General features: G+C 38.2%; 1 protein-coding gene across 2 annotated transcripts in view; it reads right to left on the reverse strand.

Annotated features, from left to right (window-relative positions):
* Positions 1-11,090, reverse strand: part of XRCC4 (X-ray repair cross complementing 4) — a 330,523-nt gene extending 319,433 nt beyond the window's left edge. For both annotated transcript variants that reach the window (XM_032156912.2, XM_058440741.1), the window contains exon 1: positions 10,982-11,090. The gene's annotated coding sequence lies outside the window, so the exon portion shown is untranslated. The remainder of the gene's footprint in view (positions 1-10,981) is intronic.

Raw genomic sequence — 11,090 nt, forward strand, 5'->3', positions numbered from 1 at the left:
CAGTCCCCGGAGTGTGATGTTCCCCTTCCTGTGTCCATGTGTTCTCATTGTTCAATTCCTACCTGTGAGTGAGAACATGTGGAGTTTGGTTTTTTTGACCTTGCAATAGTTTACTGAGAATGATGATTTCCAGTTTCATCCATGTCCCTACAAAGGACATGAACTCATCATTTTTTATGGCTGCATAGTATTCCATGGTGTATATGTGCCACATTTTCTTAATCCAGTCTATCGTTGTTGGACATTTGGGTTGGTTCCAACTCTTTGCTATTGTGAATAGTGCTGCAATAAACATACGTGTGCATGTGTCTTTATAGCAGCATGATTTATAGTCCTTTGGGTACATACCCAGTAATGGGATGGCTGGGTCAAATGGTATTTCTAGTTCTAGATCCGTGAGGAATCGCCACACTGACTTCCACAATGGTTGAACTAGTTTACAGTCCCACCAACAGTGTAAAAGTGTTCCTATTTCTCCACATCCTCTCCAGCACCTGTTGTTTCCTGACTTTTTAATGATCGTCATTCTAACTGGTGTGACATGGTATCTCATTATGGTTTTGATTTGCATTTCTCTGATGGCCAGTGATGATGAGCATGTTTTCATGTGTTTTTTGGCTGCATAAATGTCTTCTTTTGAGAAGTGTCTGTTCGTGTCCTTCGCCCACTTTTTGATGGGGTTGTTTGTTTTTTTCTTGTAAATTTGTTTGAGTTCATTGTAGATTCTGGATATTAGCCCTTTGTCAGATGAGCAGGGTGCAAAGATTGTATTAAATTTTTTGTATATTTTCATATGACATCTTGCTTGCTGAAACAATGAACATACTATGAACAGGAAAAAAAAAATTTTTTTTTTTGACAGAGGGTCTCACTCTGTCACCCAGACTGGAGTACAGTGGCCACTCTGTCACCCAGACTGGAGTACAGTGGCACTATCTCAGCTCACTGCAACCTCTACCTCTTAGGCTCAAGTGATTCCCCTGCCTCAGCCTCCTGAGTAGCTGGGAGTACAGGCATGCACCACCAAGCCCAGCTGATTGTTGTATTTTTAGTAGAGATGGGGTTTCATCATGTTGGCCAGGCTGGTCTCAAACGCCTGACCTCAAATGATCTACCTGCCTCGGCCTCCCAAAGTGCTGGGATTACAATTGTGAGCCACTGTGCCCAGCCAACCAGGACAAATTTTATAGGGCTGTTGTTATTTAGAAATACCTTTTTTTTTTTTTTTTTTTTTTTTGGAGACAGGGTCTCACTCTGTTGCTCAGGCTGGAGTGCAGTGGTGCAATCTCAGCTCACTGCAACCTCTGCCTCCCAGGTTCAAGCGATTCTCATGTCTCAGACTCCCGAGTAGCTGAGATTACAGGCGTGCACCACTACTCCCGGCTAATTTTTGTATTTTTGGTAGAGATGGGGTTTCACCAGGTTGGCCAGGCTGGACTTGAACTTCTGACCTCTGGTGATCCACCTGCTTTGGCCTCCCAACATGCTGGGATTACAGGTGTGAGCCACCACGCCTGGCCTAGAAATGCCTGATTTTTTAATTAAAACTTGTTTAGAGGTTATATAAAACAGAGATATCTATTTAGCTGATGGTCAAAAAAATTCAACCAAGTTAGAACATTCCAGAATATAAAGATCATGGTTAGGCATTTAGGTACGAACATTCAGTTCAGGTAAGTCTGATTTAATATCTAAAGGATTTCTTTGACTCAGGACAAAATGAGAAAGAGAGAGAATCAGCCAATGTCTTAGAAAACTGTTTTTGAAAAAAAAAAAAAAAAACTAGATAAAAACTGAGAAATTAAATTAAGGCACATACACAGTTGATCGCTGAACAACTGAAGGTTTGTTCTGTGTGGGTCCACTTACACACTAAAGTTTTTCAATAAAAGTTACACCAAGTGTGTCTACCTCTCCTGCCTCCTCTTCTACCTCCTCTACCTCTGCCACCTCTGCCACCCCAGAGACAGCAAGATCGATCCTTCTCTTCCTCCTCCGCCCCAGCCAGCTCAACATGAAGACAAGAATGAAGACCTTTGTGATGACTGACTTCCACTTAATGAATAGTAAATATATTTTCCCTTCATTATGATTTTCTTAATAACATTTACTTTTTTCTAGCTTACTTTATTGTAAGAATACCGTACATAATGCATATAACACATAAAACATATGTTAATCAACTGTTTATGTTATTGATGAGGCTTCTGGTCAACAATAAACTATTAGTAGTTAAGTTTTGAGGGAGCCAAAAGTTATACATGGATTTTCAACTGCATGAGAGGTTGGCGTCCCTAACCCCTATATTGTTCAAGGGTCAACTCTATAGCTAATTACAATGTAAGCTACTATATGGACTTAATAAATCATTCATTTCTTCTAAGAACTCATACAATATTATGAAGTGGTTAAATGATTAGATTACGATTTAAAAGCCACCTATCGCTACCATTAGAAAGGAGAAGCAATGAGAAAACAAGTCCTGATACCCATGTTTTATGTACTTAAGATTGTTTTAGGACTGTCGTTCAAAGAATTGCTAAATTTAAACAACTTCTAGAAGTCCACAAAACAATGTAAGATTGTGTGGTTCTAATGACTTGATACAAAAGCTCAAATGTCTACTTTGCATCAAAAAGCTCTTTGTTCAAATATAGTGATATTCAGATGGGAATTAACAGTGGTGATCTATAATATGATTTTCTACTGAGACATGTTTGTCAGATGATGATAACAGGGTCATATTCCCTTATCACATCTAAAGTGCAAAAACTTCTATTTTTCTATGTTGCCATTTAAGAAGTTATCGGAGTATAAACTTTTGTCTCCCTAAATTAATATGTAAGTCATCATGAGCCAATTTCTCCTTAAGAACAATGTTGAAAATGAAGGGTTGGTTCCTAAACACAACACTAGGCAAGTTTTTAAAATTCAATTTATAGATGAGTATCACAGCACAGCTAACTTACAAATTTATAAATAGCAACGATACTGTCATTTTTATGTTAAACCCATGCATGGAACTCTATTAGTATACTATATCATACAAGCATCTACCAAAAATTACCAAAAAAATCATGAACTTTTAAACTTTAACTTTTTAAGTGCCTCAAAGTTTAGACAGATGTAATTTTATTTTCCCTGAGCAGCTGTTCATTTGGACATGTTCCGTATTTATTGATATACTGTATCCAACGCTAGGGTCACATTTCTTAAACAGGAACTTGGCAACTTACAAATTCTACAGTAAATATTGACATGTCTCAGCATGTCAATATTTATACTGTCAAGACTTTGACAGGTTTCAACAATGGCTGCATCTTGTTTCTTAGCAGCCATGTGCTTCTGTTCCAAATGAGCAAGTTCCTTCTTTATCCAATAAAATTCTCATTCACTGCTCAGGTAAAATTACAAGTAAGTTAATAGAATTCTCTCACACAAGACCAGATTGAACTCTTTGCTTACTTCAACATTTTAGTCATTTCTGTAGGATTGGCAAAGCTATGGAAACGAACACGAATTCAGGATACAATGTCCTCCAGGTAATATTTGTTTTTGATTACTTAATCTCAAGCCTAATGATCATTTGCAACAACATTACTAATGTGGAAGCCTTTTCAGAATCTATAGAGCTAATCTATTTCCTTTTTTGTTAGTCTTAAGGGCTAGGTGAAGATAAAACTGGTTTAGTTTATAGGCTGCAACAATAATGATAATATTCAGAGGGCAGTTTGAACTCAGGATGCCAATCATAAAGAGTAGTTGGGAAGTCTAGCTCATTATCTAGGATTAAACAAACAGTATTTTAAATGTAAAATTAGTTTGCCTAATTTTGTGCTATGTGTCAGTGATACTGTTAACAAACTAATCATAATTAAATCAATCTTAAGAGCAAATTTCTGTATCGCTGAAAGAAAATCTTTGCAACATCTTTAAACACTCTGGGATTTCCCAATGGTACACAAGCAGAAGTTCAATGTAACATGAAGTTACTGGTAGTAATGGCATCTAGTAAAACCACAAATGCCTCATGAACAGTTTGGAATTTTGGCATGTATTTCTTCTTTGGCATGTATTTCTTCTTTTTGGCAACACAAATCTCAAGAATGTTTTCCTCCCCAAAAGTGCCTAATTTCATCAACATTAAAAATTTGCTGTCTACAATTGAACCCTGATCAATGATTTCAGCCAATGCCTTAGAAAAACGCACAACTCACTTTCATCAGGGCTGGCAGCTTCAACAATGACAAGGAGCAAATTGTCCAGGGCTATACAATGCATTAACTCCCTCCTACTTGTATCAAAAGGATATAGTACCTTTCAATTATTTTAAAGACAGCCATCTTTTTCCTAAGAAACAAGGTATAGCAAATAAGCCATTGATTTTACACTCAAGAGACCCAGGTTGGAATCAAAACTATGCTTCATAGCTGAGTGTCCTTCATCATGCCATTAATGCATTAAAACATTCACTGATTACTTCCTATGTACCAGGATTTGATATCCCTAAGATCAGTAAGACACATTCGCAACTCTCTTCTGAAATAGAGACACCCAAACAGAATTATAAGTTTGTAAAATGCAGAGGTAGGAAGATAGCTCCTCTGAAAGGCAGCACTCACCCTGGCCTGACATTTTAGGGCAGGCTTCCTTGAGTTACATCTAATATTATACGAATCTTTAAAGAGAAATGGTCAGGTGAAAACAACTTAGAGGTAGAGGAAGAAAGATAAGGAAGGGCATTCCAAGTAGAAGAGCCTGCATGAGTAAAGGCTTGGAGGCAAGAAATAGCATGATATATGGAAGTGATAAATAGTTCAGTGTTTCAGACTGCAAATCAAAAATTACAGGTTCATGGTCAAATGCAGTGGCTCATGCCTGTAATCCCAGCACTTTCACACCTGTAATCCCAGCACTTTGGGAGGCTGAGGCAGGTGGATCATGACGTCAGGAGTTCGAGACCAGCCTGGCCAACATGGTGAAACCCCGTCTATACTAAAAATACGAAAAATTTGCTGGGCATGGTGGCATGCACCTGTAATTCCAGCTACTCAGGAGGTGAGATGGGAGAATTGCTGGAACCCAGGAGGCAGAGGTTGTAATGAGTAGAGATTGCGCCACTGCACTCCAGCCTGGGAAATGGAGCAAGACTCCATCTCGAAAAAAAAAAAAAAAAAATTACAGATTCAAACACCCTATCAAGTCGGTCATTCATTCAAACAAAACCTACTGAGTACTTCTGTGCCTCAGACAAATGCTTTAGAATGTGGCATAAGACAACAAAACAGATAAAAATGCCTGCCTTCATGGATTTTTACATTTTAATAGGGGAACACAATTAAAAATACATGTAACAAATATGTAAAACATATATAGAATAATAATAAACGCTGGAGTAAAAAGAGGAGATAAAACAGGGTGGAGAAGACTGAGAGTGTAGGGGTAGGGGCTATGGAAGTTGCAAAGCTACACTTTAAACAGGGAGGTTGGTATATGCTTTACTGCAAAGGTGACATTTGAGGAACATGTAAAAGATGTGAAGGAATTAGCTGTATGGATCCAAAAGCATTCTAGATAGAAGAAGCAGTCAGTGCAAAGGCCCATGGTAGAAGTAGGCCTAGTGTACTTAAGAAACAGAGTGGTAAGTATGGCTGGAACAAAGGGAGAGAGAATACAAAGACATGCAGTCAGAGAGGTAATGGGAGACCAGATCATGTAGAGCAGAGGTGTCCGATCTTTTGACTTCCTTAGGCCACAGTGGAGGAAGAATTGTCTTGGGCCACACATAAAATACACTAACACTAATGATACCTAAAGAGCTCAAAAAAAAAAAAATCTCATAATGTTTTAAGAAAGTTTACAGATTTGTGGTGGGCCGCATTCAAAGCCGTCATAGGCCACAGGCAGCCTGTGTGCTGTAAGTTGGACAAGACTGATGTAGACTATTGTAGGCCAACGTAAGGCTGTTAGCTTCTACTATGAATCAAATGATTCACAAAAGGTTTTTAAGCAAAAAAGTAACGTTATATTCTTCTGTATATTATTTTGAAATAATTCTGAATTTACAGAAGAGTTGCAAAGACAATAGAAAGTTCTCATACACCCCTCACCCAGTTTCTTCTAATGTTCTTATACTACCACGGTGCATTTATCAAAACTAAGAAACCGACACTGATACATTTCTATCAACTAAACCATAGACTTTATTTGGATTTCACCAGTTTTTCCACTAATAACCTCTTTCTGTTTCAGGATCCAATCTAGGATAACATATTGCATTTAGAATCTTACGTGTAAATATACAATTTTTTATTTATATTTTAAAAGTATCACTCTGGCTGACATATGAGAATAGACTGTAGGGAGGCAAGAACTGAAAAAAGCAGAGAGAACAGAACACAATTACTATAATCTAAGCAAGAAATGATAGTGGGTAATAACAAAAATCAGAGCAAGAGATGATCAGTATACTAATAGCAGAAATAGTAGAAAACTGTTGAATTCTAGATATATTTCATAGAAAAAGCCAACAGGATTTGTTGGAATACAAGAGAAAGTAAGGAGTCAAGGATGACTCCAAAGATTTAACTGAGCAACTAGCTGTATAAAGTTGCCATCAATTCAGATGAGAAAGAATGGGAAAGATTTGGGAGGAAAGGAGTTCAGTCTGGGACATCTGAGTTCAAGATATCTTCCAAATATACCAATGAAGATGCAGAGGTAGAAAAAGAGGAATTGGAACATGGAGCACAGAAAACTCTTTAGAGGATTTTCGTTGCAGAGAAGAGCAAACAAATGGGGTTGAAAATGGAGAAAGGCTAAGAGAAACATTTCTTAAGGTAAAAGAAATAAGACATACATTAAATAGAAGTGTCTTTTTTGGTGAAACTTCTTTTTTAAAAAAATGTTGTTTTGTATATTTGAGGTTTACAAGTTGACATTATAGGATACATACAGATAGTAAAATGGTTACTTTAGTGAAGGAGATTAACACCTATCTCTACCTTATTTTTTGTGTGTGACAAAGGCAGCTGAAAATCTACTTATTTAACAAAAATCCCTAATACAATAAAATTGTATTAACTTTGGTCCTCAAGTACATTTCAGTTTGAATTGAAAAGCCATGTGGGAAGAGAATAAAAACAAGGGGGGAAGAAAAAAAGGACAAACGCTGGAACACGAAAAACCTTTACCTAAGGTTAGGGAGGCTAGCTGAGGATAAGAGGAAAAAAGCAGAACAACTGTCTTTCCATATATATGAATAACAGTGAATGAAAAAAGGTAGGTAATGTAAAAGGCAATGTAAATCAACCCTATCATTAACACTAGCAACAAAGTAAAAAGAGAAAATGGGGAGAAAGTGGTCTGGTGACATAAATGCAATACCAACTTAATACTAAAACCTTTTATAGCAGTCCTCTCCTTATCCAAAGGTGAACATCCCAAGGACCCACGGGGAGGCTGAACCCAACTGCCTTCAATCTGAGCATGCTTCTGTTCACATTTTCTAACCACAAATTTAATTCCCTTTTTATCTTAACTAAGCTTTTATCATGCACTATGGCTATAAGTTTGGCAGTTTGAGATGTGACAGCAAAACTAGCATAAATTTTTTTGCTTATTCACAATAAATTTTTTGCTTATTCACAATTTTACAGATAGATTTGTTCTTACCATAGATCTTAGCAACATCAACATAGGATTTTTTTCTTCCTTATTAAGTGAAGAACTTTCATTTTTTTGCTTAAAAGAGGCACTTTACAGCTACTCTTTGGCATAACCAAATTGCCAGCGTCGTTACTCTAGTGCTTTGAAGCAATAATTAAGTAAAATAAGTATTCCTAGAACACACGCACTGTGATACCACCTCCATCAATCTGATAACCAAGCAACTAAAAGGCAGGAAGCTTATACAGCAGGGATAAGCTAAACAAAGAGATGATTCATGGCCCCAGGCTGAATGGGATGGGATGGAATAAGATTTCATCACAACTCAGAAAGGCATGCCATTTAAAATGTATGAATTATTTCCAGAATTGTTTTTTTTTTTTTTGAGATGGAGTCTCACTTTGTTGCCCACACAGGAGTGCAGTGGCACAATCTCGGCTCACTGCAGCCGCCACCTCCCGGGTTCAATTGATTCTCCTGCCTCAGCCTCCTGAGTAGCTGGGACTACAGGGGCATGCCACCATGCCTAGCCAATTTTTGTATATTAGTAGAGACGGGGTTTCGCCATGTTGGCCAGGCTGGTCTCAAACTCCTGACCTCAAGTGATCCACCCGCCTTGGTCTCCCAAAGTGCTGGAATTACAGGCATGAGCCACCACACCCGGCTAGAATTTTCTACTTAATATTTTCAGACTGTGATTGATTATGGGTAACTGAAACCGCAGAAATCAAAACCTCAGATAAGGAGGGACTACTGTATGTAGCGCCTAATATATGCAATTCAACCATTCCTCCATTATAATTCCTCCTCTCCAGGGACTTTTAATTTAGTAAAGACAAAGCCATGCACAGTAATAGCCAACACTTTCTGAGTGCTTACTGTATGCCAAACACTTGCCTAGATGATATACCTGTAATAACTCATTTAAACCTCATAACACTGAGGACACCTGTGCACTGGTGCCACAGAAAACTATAAATATCCACTATTTTTACATACGATTCTAATATACCCATGAAACCAAAGTTGGATATATTCTTCCAGATGCAGGAGAGATAATACTTTTTGAACAGGCCAGACGTGGTGCGGTGGCTTACACTTGTAATCCCAGCATTTTGGGAGGCCAAGGCGGGAGGATCAATTGAGCCCCGGAGTTTGAGACCAGCCTATGCAACATAGTGAGCTCCGTCTCCACAAAAAATAAAATAAAATTAGCCAAGTATGGTGGCAGGCACCCATGGTCCCAGCTACTGGGGATACTGAGAGAGGAGGATAGATTGCTTCTGCCCAGGAGGTTGAGGCTGCAGTGAGCCATGATTGTGCCACTGCACTCCACCCTGGGCAACAGAGCAAGATCCTGTCCCAAAAATAAAAATAAATAATAATTTTTGAACAAAGGAATAACACAGACAGATTTTATTTCTAGTAAGGAAAGGATCCAAGATGGTTTTAAATGAGGATTCATTGCAAAGCTGCCAGAAAGATTTTAGAAATTGTGATATAATCTGAAAACCAAAAAGTAGGGGGTTTATGTAAGACGATGGAGCTAAACTACCACCTCCCAAAAAAACTCACCACGTCAGATTAACTTTGATGTTTTACATAAATGCAATAAACATTATACATATTTGTTCAGCCTCATTTATTGGTATATGTGTTTCTCTATGGATAACTTAACTGGCAACGCCTTTCTTTACTATTTTGAAGCTCAGGTACATAAGAAGTCATGGCCTAAAATTAATTAAAATATGTAGATCTAGCAAATCAATTGTGATCTCTAACAAGTTAAGCTTTCTGATGCTCTTCACAGGTAGCCTGAAGCAGAGCTTCATACAGAAGTATTACCTTTATATGTAACAAAGATCAAGACAATCTTCACGTGAAAGCAAGGGCAGTTATGTCTACAGACACATTTACTACCCTAAAAGCCAAGCTCGATAAGTTGCACAACATAATTTCCATAACTAAACCAGGTTTGTTTAATTTGAATGGCAAGACCTAAAAGGTATAATATAAAGGAATTACAAGACAGAACATTAAAAGACTTTTTTTTCCTTAGGTGGAGAGTACTGTATTTTTTTTATATCTTTCTTATTCCCCTCTCCCCCAACCTTATTAAATTCCTTAAAGGAACAGACCATCTTTATTCCTATGCTGCAATCTCAAGATCCATGAATAAAGCAGGCACCCAGTAAATACTTGCTAATTTGTGTATTTGACCAAATCTTGACAATTCAATATAACAGACTCAAATATCAAGTTGGTTATAGTTTAAAACAAAACCTTTGTGTGCCCTAGTGAACAATGTAAACACAAATAGAAGAATCCCAAATCTTCTAATCATTGTGTTGCCCTAAAACAAAAGGGTCTCATAGGCAGAATACAGCTCATAAACCAACATCTCACGTGAGTTACCTTCTCTCTTTCTCTCTATCCACCTTCTAAGTCAATAAAAAATTGAAAACATTTTGAAAAGAACGCTCTCCTGCCTGAGAAAAAATACACCACGCATTTAGAACCAAAAGGTTGCCATAAGGGGGCAAAGAGTGGAAAACTCTCATTTCTAATACTGCATTAGAATTCCAAGAACTATGCAAATTCAAACACGTCGAAGTGCCTGTTTCTCCATCGATAAAATGCAACAAGAAAAACGTGTGTATGTGTGTGTCTGTGTGTGTGTGTAATAGAATCTCACCTAATGGGATAATTAAAATCAGAAAAAGCTAAATACTACTACTTATTAAAAGTTGCCTTGTCATTTGTCTTGCCAGTTGATCTCTTTAAAGTACCTAATCAATTGCTGCAGTCCGTAAACGGCAGTTTCTTTCCATTGTTACCACAGAAAGTTCTTTCCTGACCTCAAATTGCCTAGTACGTTTCAGCCCCGATGCCTAGATGGAACCCACAGCTGACCAATATCTGGGGATTGAAAGGACAGGCCAGTGCTGGGAAAATGCTCAAACAGCCTACTCAACACTACCCTCTGGATTCAACCGTCCTCCCAATCCCACAACCAACACAATGCATTTCAAAAGTACTTCGCATTCCCAAGAATCCCTCAGATGCAAATGGAGAAACTGAAAAGGGGGTGAACAGGTAGGTTCGCACCCTGAGGATGATGCCGAGAACCCTAGCATCCCCAAAAGCCCACAAGAGGAAGGCGCGGGAGCTACAAATTGAGGGAGATTCTCGCACTGTGGAGTTCTAGGGGTAAGTAGCAGGGAACTTTTTTTAAAAAGAAAGCAAAAAGATAAATAGAACAGAACCTCAGATTTTTGTTATTTAAAGAGGCAGCCCCACTTCCTGATCCTACCTCTCCGTGACTCTACTTCCGGTATCCTCCAAAACGCCCGCTTTCACAGATCAAGGTCTTGCAACCAATGAGAGCATCAGCGACTTCCGCCGGCCTGCGGGACGTGGTC

This window comes from Hylobates moloch, unplaced genomic scaffold, assembly GCF_009828535.3.
Source record: "Hylobates moloch isolate HMO894 unplaced genomic scaffold, HMol_V3 SCAFFOLD_6, whole genome shotgun sequence".
Taxonomy (NCBI): Eukaryota; Metazoa; Chordata; class Mammalia; order Primates; family Hylobatidae; genus Hylobates; species Hylobates moloch.